Here is a 17,095-nt window from a genome sequence, read left to right as displayed (position 1 = left end):
ATTACATGGGGTGACATTGTTCTCCAGTGTTCCATTCGCCAAACTATGTAACCATGGACACCGTGTTCCATAGGATTCCATGGGATAGCAATGATCTCAAGTGTTCCATCAGGCCCAGCTCTGTCACCATGAACAACTTGTTCCATGAGATTCCATGTGGTAACAATGTACTCCAGTGTTACATCAGGCACGGCTCTATCAACATGGACACCTAGTTCCATGAGATTCAATGGGGTAACACTGTTCTCTAGTGTTCCATCAGCCCCGGCTCTGTCACCATGGACACTTGGTTCCATGAGATTCCATGGGGTAAGCATGTTCTCCAGTGTTCCATCAGGCCTGGCTCTGTCACCCTTTACACCTGGTGCCATAAGATTACATGGGGTAACAATGTTGTCCAGTGCCCCATCAGTCCCAGCTCTGTCACCGTGGACACCGTGTTCCATGAGATTCCATGGGGTAACAATGTTCTCCATTGTTCCTTCAGGCCCGCTACCCTCACCATGTTCTCCTAGTTCCATGAGATTCCATGGGCTAACAATGTTTTAAAGATTTCCATCAGGCCTAGCTCTGTCTTCATGGACACCTGGTTCCATGAGATTCCAGTGGTTAACAATGCTCCCCAGTGTTCCATCAGGGCCTGCACTTTCACCGGGAAAACGGGTTCCATGAGAATCGACTGTGTAGAAATATACTCAAGTGATCCATGCGGCCCAGCTCTGTCACCAAGGACACCTGGTTCCATGAGATTCCATGGGGTAGCAATGTTCTCTAGTGTTCCGTCAGGCCAGGCTCTGTCACCATGGACACCTGGTTCCATGAGCTTCCATGAGGTAGCAATGTTCTCTAGTGTTTCATCAGGCCCAGCTCTGTCACCATGGACACCTGGTTCCATGAGATTCTATGGGGTAACAAGGTTCTCCAGTGATCCATCAGGCCCAGCTCTCTCACCATGGACATGTGAGTCCTTGAGATTCCAGTGTGTAACTGTGTTTTCCAGTGTTCCATCAGGCCCAGTTCTCTCAAAATTGGCACCTGGTTCCATGAGATTCCAAGAGGTAACAATGTTCTCCAGTGTCCCTTTACCCGGCTCTCTCACCATGGACACCTAGTTCAATGAGATTCCATGAGTTAAGAATGTTCGCCAGTGTCCCATTATGTCAGCTTTCTCGCCATGGACACCTGGTTCAATGAGATTCCATGGGCTAACAATGTTCACTATTGTTCCATTAGCGTGGCTCTGTCACCATTGACACCTGGATCCATGGGATTCCTTGGGGTAACAATGTTCTCCAGTGCTCCATCAGGCCCAGTGCTGTCACCACGGACAACTGGTTCCATGAGATTCCATAAGGTAACAGTGCTCTCCAGTGTTCCATCAGGCTCGGCTCTTTCAACATGGACACCGGGTTCCATGAGATTCCATGGGGTAACAACGTTCTCCACTGTTCCGTCAGGCCGGGCTATGTGACCATGTTCTTCTGGTTTCATGAAATTCCATGGGGTAACAATGTTCTCCAGTGTCCCATCAGGCCCAGCAATGTCAACATGGACACCTGGTTCCATGAGATTTCAAAAGCTAATAGTGTTCTCCAGTGTTCCATCAGGCCCAGCTCTCTAACCATGCACACCTGGTTCCATGAGATTCCATGGGGTAACAATCCCCCCAGTATTCCATAAGGCCAGGCTTTCTAACCGTGGACACCTGGTTCCATGAGATTCCATGGGGTAACCACATTCTTCAGTGTTCCATCAGGCACGCCTCTTTCACCATGGACACCTGGTTCCATGCGATTACACTGTGTAGAAATATTCTCATGTGATCCATGTGGCCCGGCTCTGTCAACAGGGACACCTGGTTCCATGAGATTCCAGGAGGCAAAAAATATTGTCCAGTGTTCCATTAGCTCGGCTCTGTCACCATGCACACCTGGTTCCATGAGATTCCATGGGGTAGCAATGTTCTCTAGTGTTCCATCAGGTCGGGCTCTCTCACCATGGACACCTGGTTCGATGAGATTCCAAGGGGTAATAATGTTCTCTAGTGTTCCATCAGGCCCAGCTCTCTCACCATGGATACTTGGGCCCTTGAGATTCCAGTGTGTAACAATGTTTTCCACTGTTCCATCAGGCCCAGATCTCTCACCATGGACACCTGGTTCCATGAGATTCCATGGGCTAACAATGTTCTCTACTGTTCCATCAGGCCCAGCTCTGTTACCATTGTCACCAGGTTCCATGTGATGCCAAGAGGTAACAATATTATCCAGTGTCCCATTAGTCCGGCTCTCTCACCATGGACACCTGGTTCCATGAGATTCCATGGGCTAACAATGTTCTCTACTGTTCCATTAGCCTGGCTCTGTCACCATGGACACCTGGATCCATGAGATTCCATGGGGTAACAATGTTCTCCAGCGTTCCATCAGGCCCGGCTCTGTCAAAATGGTCACCTGGTTCCATGGGATTCCTTAAGGTAACTGTGTTCTCCAGTGTTCCATCAAGCCTGGCTGTTTCACCATGGACACCTGGTTCCATGAGATTCCATGGGCCACCAATATTATCCTGTGTCCCATCAGGCCCAGCAATGTCAACATGGACACCTGGTTCCATGAGATTCCATGGGGTGAACCTGTTCTCAAGTTTTCCATCAGGCCTAGTTCTGTCACAATGGACAACGAATTCCATGAGATTCTATGGGGTAGCAATGTTCTCCAGTGTTCCATAAGGCCCAGCTCTCTCAACATGGACACCTAATTCCATGAGATTCCATTGGGTAAAATGTTGTCCAGCGTTCCAACAGGCCTAGCTCTGTCAACATGGACACCTGGTTCCATGAGATTCCATGGGGTAACAATGCCCCCCAGTATTCCATAAGGCCAGGCTTTCTAACCATGGACACCTGGTTCCATGAGCTTCCATGTGGTAACAATGTTCTCAAGTGTCCCATCAGGCCCAGCTCTCTCACCCTGACACCGGGTTTCATGAGATTCCATGGGGTAGCAATTTTCTCCGGTGTTCCATCAGGCCCAGCTCTCTAACCATCGACACCTGATTCCATGAGATTCCATTGGGTAAATGTTCCCCAGTGTTCCATTAGGCCCAGCTCTCTAACCGTGAACACCTTGTTTCATGAGATTCCATGGGGTAACCATGCTCCTCAGTGTTCCATCAGGCCCGGTTCTCTCACAATGGACACTTGATTCCATGACATTACATTGGGTAAAATGTCCTCCAGCGTTCCATCAGGCCTAGCTCTGTCACCATGGACTCCTGGGTCCATGACATTCTCCTAGGTAACAATGTTCTCCAGTGTCCCATCATTCCCGGCTCTGTCACCATGGACACCTTGTTCCATGAGATTTTATGGGTTAACAATATTCTCTAGTGTTCCATCATGCCCAACTCCGTCACCATGGACAACTGTTTCCATGATATTCCATGGGGTGACAATGTTCCGTAGTGTTCCATCAGGCCCAGCTCTTCAACTGTTAACACCTGGTTTCATGAGATTCCATAGGGTAAAATCGTTCTTCAGTGTTCCATCAGGCCCAGCTCTGTCACTTTGGACACCTGGTTCCATGAGATTCCATGGGATAACAATATTCTCCAGTGTTCCATCAGGCCCGGCTCTGTCACCATGGACACTTGGTTCCATGATATTCCATTGGGTAAAGCGTTCTCCAGGCCTTTCATCAGGCCCAGGTCTATCACCATGGACACCTGGTTCCATGAGATTCCAACAGGTAACAATGCTCTCCTATGTTCAATCCGGCCTGGCTACGTCACCATGGACACGTGGTTTCATGAGATTCCAACATGTAAAAATGTCCCCAGGGTTCCATCAGGCCCGGCTTTGTCACCATGGACACCTGTTTCCCTGAGATTCCACTGGGTGACAATGTTCTCCAGTGTTCCATCAGGACTGGCTCTTTCATCATGGACACCGGGTTCCATAAGATTCCATGGGCTACGATCTCCAATGTACCATCAGGCCTATATCTGTCACAAAGGACATCTAGTTCCATGAGTTTCCATGAGGTAGCAATGTTCTCTAGTGTTCCATTAGCCCGGCTGTGTCACCATGGACACCTGGTTCCCTTAGATTCTATGGGGTAACAAGGTTCTCCAGTGTTCCATCAGGCCAACCTCTCTCACCATGGACATGTGAATCCTTGAGATTCCAGTGTGTAACACTATTTTCCAATTCTCCATCAGGCCCAGATCTCTCAAAATTGGCACCTGGTTCCATGAGATGCCAAGAGGCAACAATGTTCTCCAGTGTCCCATTAGCCCGGCTCTCTCACCATGGACACCTAATTCAATGAGATTCCGTGAGCTAAGAATGTTCGCCAGTGTCCCATTACGTCAGGTCTCTCGCCATGGACACCTGTTTCAATGAGATTCCATGGGCTAACAATGTTCTCAATTGTTCCATTAGCCTGGCTCTGTCACCATGGACACCTGGATCCATGAGATTCCATGGGGTAACAATGTTCTCCAGTGTTCCATCAGGCCCAGTGCTGTCGCCATGGACAACTGGTTCCATGAGATTCCATAAGGTAACAGTGCTCTCCAGTGTTCCATCAGGCCTGACTCTCTCACCATGGACACCGGGTTCAATGAGATTCCATGTTGTAACAGTGTTCTCTAGCGTTCCATTGGCCCGGCTCTGTCACCATGGACACCTGGTTGCATGAGATTCCATGGGGTAACAACGTTCTCCACTGTTCCATCAGGCCGGGCTATGTGACCATGTTCACCTGGTTCCATGAAATTCCATGGGGTAACAATGTTCTCCAGTGTCCCATCAGCCCCGGCTCTGTCACCCTGGACACGTGGTTCAATGAGATTCCAGGAGGTAACAATGTTCTGTAGTGTTCCATTAGATCGGCTCGGTCCCCATGGACACCTGGTTACATGAGATTCCATGGGGTAAAAATGATCTCCAGTGTTCCATAAGGTCCAGCTCTCTCACCATGGACAATTATTTCCATAAGATTCCTTGTGGTAACAATGTTCTCCAGTGTCCCATCAGGCCCATTTGTGTCAACATGCACACCGGGTTCCATGAGATTCCATGGGGTAACAATGTTATCCAGTGTTCCATCAGGCCCGTCTATGTCACCATGGACACCTGGTTCCATGAGATTCCATGGGGTAACAATGTTCTGCAGTGTTCCATCAGGCCCAGATCTGTCACCATGCACACCTTGTTCCATGGGATTCCAAAACGTAATAGTGTTCTCCATTGTTCCATCGAGCCCGAGGCTGTCACCATGGACACCTTGTTCCATGAGATTTCATGGGCTAACAATGTTCTCCAGTGTCCCATCAGGCCCAGCACTGTCAACATGGACACCTGGTTTCAGGATATTCCTACAGGTAACAATGTTCTCCAGTATTCCATCAGGCCAAGATCTCTCACCATGGACACCTTGTTCCATGATATTCCATGGGGTATCATTGTTCTCCAGTGTTCAATCAGCCCCGGCTCTGTCAACATGGACACTATGTTCCATGAGATTCCAAGAGGTAACAATGTTCTCCAGTTTTCCATCAGGCTCGTATCTGTCACCATGGACACTTTGTTCCATGAGATTCCACTGGGTAACAATGTTCTCCAGTGTTCCATGAGGCCTAGTTCTGTCACCATGAACCACTGGTTCCATGAGATGCCATGGGGTAAAAATGTTCTCCAGTGTTCCATCAGGCCCATGTCTTTCACCATGGACACCTGGTTCCATGAGATTCCACTGGGTAACAATGTCCTCCAGTTTTACATCAGGCCCGTATCTGTCACCATGGACACTTGGTTCCATGAGATTCCACTGGGTAACAATGTTCTCCAGTGTTCCATGAGGCCTAGTTCTGTCACCATGAACCACTGGTTCCATGAGATTCCAACAGGTAACAATGTTCTCCAGTGTCCCATCAGGCCCAGCACTGTCAACATGGACACGTGGTTTCAGGATTATCCAACAGGTACCAATGTTCTGCAGTATTCCTTCAGGCCAAGATCTCTCACCATGGACACCTTGTTTCATGATATTCCATGGGGTATCATTGTTGTCCAGTGTTCAATCAGCCCCGGCTCTGTCAACATGGACACTCTGTTCCATGAGATTCCAAGAGGTAAAAATGTTCTCCAGTGTTCTACCAGGCCTGGTTCTGTGACCATGGACACGTGGTTCCATGAGATTTCATGGGCTAACCATGAAATCCATTGTCCCATCAGGCCCGGTCTGCCACCATGGACACCGGGTTCCATGAGATTCCAAGAGGTAAAAATATTCTCCAGTGTTCCATTAGCCAGGCTCTCTACACATGAACACCTTTTTCAATGGGACTCCATGGGGAAACAATGTTCTCTACTGTTCCATTAGGTCGGATCTTTCACCATGGACACCTGGTTCAACAAGATTCCATGGGGTAACAATGTACTCCAGTGTTCCATCAGGCCTGGCTCTGTCACCATGGACACCTGGTTCCATGGGATTTCATGGGCTAACAATGTTCTCCAGTGTCCCATCAGGCCCAGGTCTGTCACCATGGAAACCAGGTTCCATGAGATTCCATGGGGTAACAATGTTCTCAAGTGTTCCACCAGGCCCGGCTATGTCATCCTGGACACCTGGTTCCATGAGATTCCCTGGGGTAACAATGTTCTCAAGTGTTCCATAAGGCCCGGCTCTGTCACCATGGACACCTGGTTCCATGAGATTCCATGGGGTAACAGTGTTCTCCAGTATTCCATCAGGCCCGTCTATTTCACCATGGACACCTGGTTCCATGAGATTCCACTGGGTAACAATGTTCTCCAGTTTCCCTCAGGCCCGGATCTGTCACCATGGACACCTGGTTCTATGAGATTCCACTGGGTAACAATGTTCTCCAGTGTTCCATGAGGCCTAGCTCTGTCACAATTGACACCTGGTTCCATTAGATTCCATTGGGTGATATGTTCTCCAGCGTTCCCTCCGGCCAGGCTCTCTCACCCTGGACACCTAGTTCCATGGGATTCCATTGGCTAACAATGTTCTCCAGAGTTCCATGAGTCCTAGCTCTGTCACAATGGACTTCTGGAAACATTAGATTCCATTGGGTGATATGTTCTCCAGCGTTCAATGAGGCCTAGTTCTGTCACCATGGACACTTGGATCCATTAGATTCCATGAGGTAAAAATGTTCTCCAGCGTTCTATCAGGCTGAGCTCTGTCACCATGGACACCTGTTTCCATGAGATTCCACTTGGTTAAAATGTTCTCCAGTGTTCCATCAGGCCTGGTTCTGTCATCCTGGACACCTGGTTCCATGGGATTCCATGGGCTAACAGTGTTCTCCAGCGTCACATCAGGCCCAGCTCTGTCACAATGGACACCGGGTTCCATGAGATTCCATGGGGTAACAATGTTCTCTAGTGTTCCAACAAGCCCGTCCATGTCACCATGGACACGTGGTTTTATGACATTCCAACAGGTAACAATGTTCTCCAGTGTTCCATCAGGCCCAGCTCTGTCACCATGTACACCTGGCTCCATGAGATTCCAACGGGTACCAATGTTCCTCAGTGTTCCATCAGGCCCGTCACTTTAACCGTGGACACCAGGTTCCATGAGATTCAATGGGGTAACCATGTTCTCTAGTGTTCCAATCGGGCCCAGCTCTGTCATCATGGACACCTGCTTCCATGAGATTCTAAGACGTAACAATGTTCTCTAGTGTTCCATCATGCCTGGCTCTGTCACCTTACATACCTGGTACCATGAGAGATTCCATGGGGTAACCATGTCCTCTAGTGTTCCATCAGGCCCAGCTCTGTCAAAATGGACACCTGGTTCCATGAGATTACATGGGGTAACAATGTTCTCCACTGTTCCATCAGGCCCGGCTCTGTCATCATGGACACCTTGTTCCATGAGATTCCATGGGGTAACAGTGTTCTCTAGTGTTCCATCAGGCCCGTCTCTTTCACCATGGACACCTGGTTCCAGGAGCTTCCACTGGGAAACCATGTTCTCCAGTTTTCCATCAGGCCCGGCTCTGTCACTATGGACACCTTGTTCTATGAGGTTCCACTGGGGAACAATGTTCTTCAGAGTTCTATGAGGCCTTATTCTGTCACCATGGACACCTGTTTCCATGAGATTCCATGGGGGAACCATGTTCTCCAGTGTTCCATCAGGCACGGCTCTTTCACCATGTACACCTGGTTCCATGAGATTCCATTGTGTAGAAATGTTCTCAAGTGATCCATGCAGCCCGGCTCTGTCACCATGGACACCTGGCTGCATTTGATTCCAAGAGGTAAAAGTGTTCTTGAGTGTTTCATTAGCCCTGCTCTCTCACGATGGACACCGGGTTCCATGAGATTTCCTGGGGTTGCAGTGTTCATTAGTGTTCCATCAGTCCCTTCCCTGTCACCATGGACACCTTCTTCCATGAGATTCCATGGGGTAACAGTGTTCTCTAGTGTTCCATTAGCTCCGGATCTGTCACCATAGACACCTGGTTCCATGAGATTCCATAGGGTAACAATGTTCCCCAGGGTTCCAACAGGGCCTGCTCTTTAACTTTGGACACCTGGTTCCATGAGGTTCCATGGGGTAACAATGTTCTCTAGTGTTCCATCAGGCCCAGCTCTGTCACAATGGACACCTGGTTCCATGAGATTCCATGGGCTAACAATGTTCTCCAATGTTCCATAAGGCCTGGCTCTGTCACCCTGGACACCTGGTTCCATGAGATTCCATGGGCTAACAATGTTCTCCAGTGGTCCATCTGGCCCGGATCTGTCACGATGGACACCTGGTTTCATGAGATTCCAACAGGTAACAATGTTCTCCAGTGTTCCATCAGGCTCGGATATGTCACCATCGACACCGGATTCCATAAGATTCCATGGGGTAACAATGTTGCCCAGTGTTCCATCAGGCCCAGCTCTTTCACCGTGGACACCTGATTCCATGAGCTTCCGTGGTGTAAACATGTTGTCTAGTGTTCTAGAAGGCCATCTCTGTCACCATGGACACCTTTTTCCATGAGATTCCAAGAGATAACAATGTTCTCCAGTGTTCCATCAGGCCCAGCTCCCTCACAATATACACCTGGTTCCATGAGATTCCATGGGGTAACAATGTTCTCCAGTGTTCCATTGTCCCGTCTCTGTCACCATCGACACATAGTTCTATGAGATTCCATGGCGCAACAATGTTCTCCAGTGTTTCATAAGGCCCAGACCTGTCACCATGGATACCGGGTTCCTTGAGATTCCATGGGGTCACAATGTTCTCCAGTGTTCCATCAGGCCCAGCTCTGTCACCTTGGACACCTGGTTTCATGACATTCCATGGGGTAACAATGTTCTCCAGTATTTCATCAGGCCCGGCTCTGTTAGCATGGACACCTGGTTCCATGAGATTCCACGGTGTAACAATGTTCTCCTATGTTCCATCAGGCCCAGATCTCTCACCATAGACACCTATTTCCATGAGATTCCATGGGGTATCAAGGTTCTCCAGTGTTCCATTAGCCCGTTTCTGTCACCATGGACACTTGGTTCCATGCGATTCCATGGGGAAACAATGTTCTCTAGTATTCCATCAGGCCAGGCTCTTTCACCAAGTAGAACTGGTTCCATGAGATTCCACTGTGTAACAATGTTTTCCAGTGTTCCATCAGGCCGAGATCTGTCACCATGCGCACCAGGTTCCATGAGATTCCAGTGTGTAAGAATGTTCTCCAGTGTTCCATCAGGCTTAGCTCTGTCACCATGGACACCTGTTTCCATGAGATTCCACTTGGTTAAAATGTTCTCCAGTGTTCCATCAGGCCTGGTTCTGTCATCCTGGACACCTGGTTCCATGGGATTCCATGGGCTAACAGTGTTCTCCAGCGTCACATCAGGCCCAGCTCTGTCACAATGGACACCGGGTTCCATGAGATTCCATGGGGTAACAATGTTCTCTAGTGTTCCAACAAGCCCGTCTATGTCACCATGGGCACCTGGTTGCTTGAGATTCCATGGGGTAACAATGTACTCCAGTGTTCCATTTGGCCTGTCTCAGTCACCATGGACACCTGCTTCCATGCGATTCTATGAGATAACAATCTTCTCTAGTGTTCTATTAGATAAGCTCTATCACCATGGACAAACTGTTCCATGAGATTCCACTTTGTAAAATGTTCTCCAGTGTTCCATCTGGCCCGGCTCTGTCACAATGGACACTTGGTTCCATGAGATTCCATGAGGTGAAAATATTCTCCAGTGTTCCATCAGGCCCGGGTCTGTCACCATGGACACCTGGTTCCATGAGATTCCATGGAGTAACAATGTTCTCCAGTGTTCCATCAGGCTCACCTCTCTCACCATGGACGCATGGTTCAATGAGATTCCACTAGGTAACAATGTTCCGCACTGTTCCATCAGGCCCATCTCTTTCACCATGGACACCTGGCTTCATGAGATTTCATAGGGTAAAAATGATCTCCAGTGTTCCATCATGCCTGGCCCTTCACCATGGACACCTGGTTCCATGAGATTCCCTTGGGTAAAAATGTTCTCCATTGTTCCATTAACCCGGCTCTGTCACCATGGACACCTGGTTCCATGAGATTCCACTGGGTAACTGTGGAGTCCGGCTGTTTGTCTCTGTCCCCACACACGCTTAGGGTGGTTCTGGCAGGCTGTGTCTCAAAAGATGGGTCTGGACTCCAGGATTTTTCGGTCTTCAGAATCTTTTATTATATCTTATCTGTAAAGTCCCTTCTCTGCCCGACTGGGATCTGACCAGCACGGCAGCCAAAGGCACTCTGGCCACCCCCAAGGCGGGCACATCTTTTATAACAAAAACTACGTATGTCATATTTACTTTTCATCCCCAATTCCTATCAGCCTCATCACCGGATACATTCTTACCCCAGACCAATCCCCAAATGCCAACACCACAGCAGAAGATGGATGACAAGAAGAAGGAGGACGAGTCTTGTGACCTGCCTTGTTCCTCCATCTTGTTTCCATAACCCCCCTGTACAGAAACCCCAAAATCTGTAATTTACCCTATAACTACATTTTTCCTTCACCATTCACACCCGGGTAATTCCCACAGGTTCCATCTTCTCATACATCGGTGGTACATCCCTAGATGGATCAAAATCCAGCAACCAAGTGCTTTTGGCAACATTCCGAGACCCCCGAGACCCCCAAGGTTTCTCTCGGTAGCTCTGGACATCAGGAGTGATGTTCTGATTTCCCACAGGTAACAATATTCTCCAGTGTTCCATCAGACCCAGCTCTGTCATCATGGAAACCTTGTTCCATGAGATTCCAAAAGGTAACAATGTTCTCCAGTGTTCCATCAGACCCGGCAATGTCACCATGGACACCGGGTTCCTAGAGATTCCATGGGGTAACGCTGTTCTCCAGTGTTCTATTAGGCCTGTCTCTGTCACCATGGACAGCTGGTTCCATGAGATTCCACTGTGTAAATATGTTCTCCAGTGTTCCATCAGGCCTGGCTCTGTCACCAGGGACACTTGGTTCCATGAGATTCCACGAGGTAAAAATGTTTTCCAGTATTCCATCAGGCCCGGCTCTGTCACCATGGACACCTGGTTCCATGATATTCCATGGGGTAACAATGTTCTCAAGTGCTCCACTACCCGTCTCTTACATCATGGACACCTGGTTCCATTAGATTCCATGGGGTAACAATGTTCTCCAGTATTCCATCAGGTCCAGCCCCTTCAGCATATACAACTGGTTCCATGAGATTACAAGGGGTAACAATGTTCTCCAGTTTTTCATCATGCCCAGGTCTGTTACCATGGACACCTGGTTCAATGAGATTCCATGGGGTAACAACGTTCTCCAGTGTTCCATTAGCCAAGCTCTATCTCCAAGGACACCTTGTTCCATTATATTCCAATTGGTAAAAATATTCTTCAGTGTTAAATCAGGCCCAGCTCTGTCACCATGGACACCTGGTTGCATGAGATTCCATGGGGTAACAATATTCTTCAGTGTTCCATCATGCACAGCTCTGACACCATGGACACCTGGTTCCATGAAAATCCATGGGGTAACAATGCTCTCCAGAGTTCCATTAGCAAAGCTCTATCACCATTGACACCTGGTTCCAATCAGATTCCACTGTGTAAAAATGTTCTCAAGTGCTCTATTAGCCCGTCTCTTTCACCACGGACACCGGGTTCCATTAGATTCCATGAGGTTACAATGTTCAACAGTGTTCGATCAGGCCTAGCTCTATCACCATGGACACCTGCTTCATTGAGATTGCAGTGTGAAACTATGTTCTCCAGTTTTCCATCAGGCCCGGCTCTGTCACCATGGACACTTGGTTCCATGAGATTCCCTGGGGTAACAATGTTCTCAAGTGCTCTATTAGCCCATCTCTTACACCATGGACACCTGTTTCCATTAGATTTCATGGGGTAACAATGTTCTCCAGTGATCCATCAAGCCCAAATCTCTCACCATGGACACCATGTTCCATGAGTTTCCATGGGCTAATAATGTTCTGCAGTGTTCCATCAGGCCCGGCTCTGTGGCCATAGACACCGGGTTCCATGAGATTCCATGGGGTAACAATATTCTCAAGTGCTCCATTATCCCGTCTCTTTCACCATGGACACCTGGTTCCATTAGATTCCATGAGGTAACAATGTTCTCCAGTTTTCCATCAGGACCAGCTCTGTCACCATGGACAACTAGTTCCATGAGATTCCATGGGGAATCATTGTTCTCCAGTGTTCCATCAGGCCCGGCTCTGACACCATGGACACCTTGTTCCAAGAGTTTCCAATGGGTAACATTGTTCTCCAGTGTTCCATGAGGCCCCGTCTCTGTCACCATGGACACCTGGTTCCATGAGATTCCACTGGGTAACAATGTTTTTCAATGTTCCATCAGGCCTGGATCTGTGGCCATGGACACCTGGTTCCATGAGAGTCCAGATGGTAACTATGTTCTCCAGTGTTCCATCACGCCCAGAACTGTCACCATGGACACCTGGTTCCATGAGATTCCATGTGGTAACAATGTTCTAAAGTCTTCCATCAGGCCCGGATCTGTCACCATGGACACCTGTTTCCATGAAATTCCACTGGGTAACAATTTTCTCCAGCGTTCCATCAGGCCCAGCGCTGTCACCATTGGACACCTAGTTCCATGAGATTCCATGGGGTAACAATGTTCTGTGTTCCATCAGGCCCAGGTCTCACCCCAGGGACACCTGATTCCATGAGATTCCATGGGATAACAAGGCTTTCCAGTGTTCCATCACATCCGGCTCTGTAACCATGGACACATTGTTCCATGAGTATCCAATGGGTAACAATGTTTTCCAGTGTTCCATGAGGCCAAGCTCTGTCACCATGGACACCTGGTTCGATGAGATTCCATGGGGTAACAATGTTCTCCAGCGTTCCATCAGGCCTGGCTTTGTCACCATGGACACCTAGTTCCTTGAGATTCCATGGAGTAAGAATGTTCTCCAGTGTTCCATCACGCCCGGCTCTGTCACCATGGACACGTGCTTCCTTGAGATTGCAGTGTGTAACTATGTTCTCCAGTTTTCCATCAGGCCAGGCTCTGTCACCATGGACACTTGGTTCCATGTGATTCCATAGGGTAACAATGTTCTCCAGTGTTCCATTAGCCAAGCTCTGTCACCCTGGACACCGAAATCCATGAGATTCCACTGTGTAAAAATATTCTCCAGTGTTCCATCAGGCCCGGCTCAGTCACCATGGACACTTGGATCCATGAGATTCCACTGTGTAAAAATGTTCTACAGTGTTCCATCAGTCCCAGCTCTGTCACAATGGACACCTGGTTGCATGAGATTTCATGGGGTAACAATGTTCTCAAGTGCTCCATTATCCCGTCTCTTTCACCATGGACACCTGTTTCCATTAGATTCCATGAGTTAACAATGTTCTCCAGTTTTCCATCAGGCCCAGCTCTGTCACCATGGACAACTAGTTCCATGAGATTCCATGGAGTAAAAATGTTCTCCAGTGTTCCATGAGGCCCAGCTCTGTCACCATGGTCACCTGGTTCCATTAGATTCCAGAGGTAAACATTTTCTCCTCTGTTCCATTAGCCAAGTTCTATCACCATGGACACCTGGTTCCATGAGATTCCACTGTGTAAAAATTTTCTCCAGTGTTCCATCAGGCATGGCTCTGTCACCATGGACACCTGGTTCCATTAGATTCTATAAGGTAAAAATATTCTCCAGTGTTCCATCAGGCCCAGCTCTGTCACCATGGACACCTGGGTCCATGAGATTCCATAGGGTAACAATGTTCTCCAGGGTTCCATCAGGCCCGGCTCTGTCACCTTGACTCCTGGTTCCATGAGATTCCGTGGGGTAAAAATGTTCTCCAGTGTTCCATTAGCCAAGCTCTATCTCCATAAACACCTTGTTCCATTAGATTCCACTGGGTAACAATGTTCTCCAGTGTTCCATTGGCCCAGCTCTGTCACCATGGACACCTTGTTCCATGAGATTCCAACAGGTAACCATGTTCTCCAGTGTCCCATCAGGCCCGTCTATGTCACCATGGACACCTGGTTCCATGAGATTCCATGGGGTAACATCGTTTCCCAGTGTTCCATCAGGCCCAGCTCTTTCACAGTGCCCACCTGGTTTCATAAAATTCCAACACGTAACAATGTTCTCCAGTGTTCCATCAGGCCCGGCTCTGTCACCATGGACACCTTGTTCCATGTGATTCCATGGGGTAACAATGTTCTCCAGTGTTCCATCAGGCCGAGCTCTCTCACCGTGGACACCTGGTTCCTTGAGATTCCATGGGGTAACAATTTATTCCAGTGTTCCATCAGGCCCAGCTCTGTCATGATTGACACTCCAGGTCTACGCCGTCTTCAGCGGTGGACACCAAGTTGAACCCGTCTTCCGTCGTGGACAGCGGGCCTACCCCGTCTTCCGCGGCGGACACCAAGTCTACCCCGTCTTCCGCGGCGGACACCGGGTCTTCCCTGTCTTCCACGGTGGACACCAGGTCTACCACTTCTTCCGCGACGTAAACATGGTCTGCCCCGTATGCCGCGGCAGACACCAAATCCACACCGTCTTCTGCACCGGACAACCGGTGTACCCTGTCTTCCGAGGCGGACACGCAGTCTACCCCATCTTTCGCGGCGAACACCAATCCTACCCCGTCATCCGCGGCAGACACTGGGTCTACCCCGTCTTCCGCGGCGGACACCATGAATGCACCGTCTTCAGCGGCAGACACCGGGTCTACCCCGTCTTCCGCGATGGACAGCGGTTCTCCCCCATCTTCCGTGGTATGCACCATGTCTACCACGTCTTCCGTGGCGGACACCGGGTCTACCCCGTCTTCCACGACACACCCGGGTATATCCCGTCTTCCGCGGCGGACACCGGGACTACCCAGTCTTCCACGGCATACACCAGCTCTATCCCGTCTTCCGCGACGGACACCAGATCCACCCTATCTTCCGAGGCGGACAACCGGTCAACCCTGTCTTCTGCAGGGGACACCGGGTCTACACTGTCTTCCGCGGCGCACACAGCGTATACCTCGTCTTCCGGGGCCGGAAACTAAGTCTACGCCGACTTCAGTTGTGGACACGAAGTCGACCTCGTCTTCCGCAGCGCACACCGGGTCTACCCCGTCAAACGCGGCGGACACTGGGTCTACCCCGTCTTCCGCCGCGGCCACCGTGTCTACCCCGTCTTCTGCGGCGGACACCAGGTCTAACCAATCTTCCACTGCGGACACCGGGTCTACCCTGTCTTCCACGACGGACACCGGGTCCGCCCCGTCTTCCGCGGTGGACACCAGGTCTACACCGTCTCCCGTGGTGGACACCGGGTCTACCCTGTCTTCCACGAAAACAACGGGTCTACCCCATCTTCCGCGGTGGACACCGGGTCTACCCCGTCTTCCGCAACGGACACCGGGTCTATCCTGTCTTCCGCGGCAGACACCGGTTGTACCCCGTCTGCCGCGGCGTACACCAAGTCTATCCCATCTTCTGCTGCGGACACCGGGTATACCTCGTCTTCTGCTGCCAAAACTACATCTACGCTGTCTTCAGCGGTGGACACGAAGTCGACCTCGTCTTCCAGGGCGGACACTGGGCCTACCCAGTCTTCCGCGGCGGACACCGGATCGACCCCGTGTTCCACGGCAGACACCGGGTCTACCTTGTCTTCCGCGACGGTCACCGGATCTATCCCGTCTTCCACGGCGGACACCGAATCTCCCTCGTTTGCCGCGCCGGACACCGGGTCTACCCGGTTTTCCTCCACAGAAACTTGGTCTATCCGTTCTCCCGCCACGGACACCGGGTCTACCCCGTCTTCTGCAGCTGATACCGGGTCTACCCCGTCTTTCGCGGCAGACATCGGGTCTTCCCCGTCTTCCGCGGCAGACACCAAGTCTACCCCATTTGCAGCGCTGGACACCGGGTCTACCTGGTCTATCTTTGCTAAAACCTGGTCTACCCCCTATTCCGCAGCGTACACCAAGTCTACCCCGTCTTTCGCGGCGGACACCGGGTCTACCCCTTCTTGCGCAGCGGACACCGGGACTATCCCGTCTTCCGCAGCGGACACCGGGTCTAACCGGTCATCCGCAGCGGACACTGGGTCTAACCTGTTTTCTGCCGCAGACACTGGGTCTACCCCGTCTTCCGTGGGTGACACCTGGTATACCTCGTCTTCCATGGCCGACACCTGGTATACCTCGTCTTCCGTGGCCGAAACTAAGTCTACGAAGTCTTCAGCTGTGGACTCTAAGTCAACCTCGTCTTCCGCGGCTGACACCGGGCCTACCTAGTCTTCGTCGGCAGACACCGCGTCTACCCCGTATTTTGACGCATACACCAATTCTACCCCATCTTCTGCGGTGGACAAAGTGTCTACCCCGTCTTCCGCGGCGGACACCGGGTACACCTCGTCTTCCACGGCCGAAACTAAGTCTACGCCGTCTTCAGTGGTGGACACTAAGTCGACCTCGTCTTCAGGGGCGGACACCGGGCCTAACCAGTTTTCCGCGGCGGACACCGTGTCTA

This window comes from Serinus canaria, chromosome 25, assembly GCF_022539315.1.
Source record: "Serinus canaria isolate serCan28SL12 chromosome 25, serCan2020, whole genome shotgun sequence".
NCBI classification, from domain to species: domain Eukaryota; kingdom Metazoa; phylum Chordata; class Aves; order Passeriformes; family Fringillidae; genus Serinus; species Serinus canaria.
The sequence above is the reverse complement of the archived record's forward strand: the minus strand, read 5'-3'. Positions refer to the sequence as shown.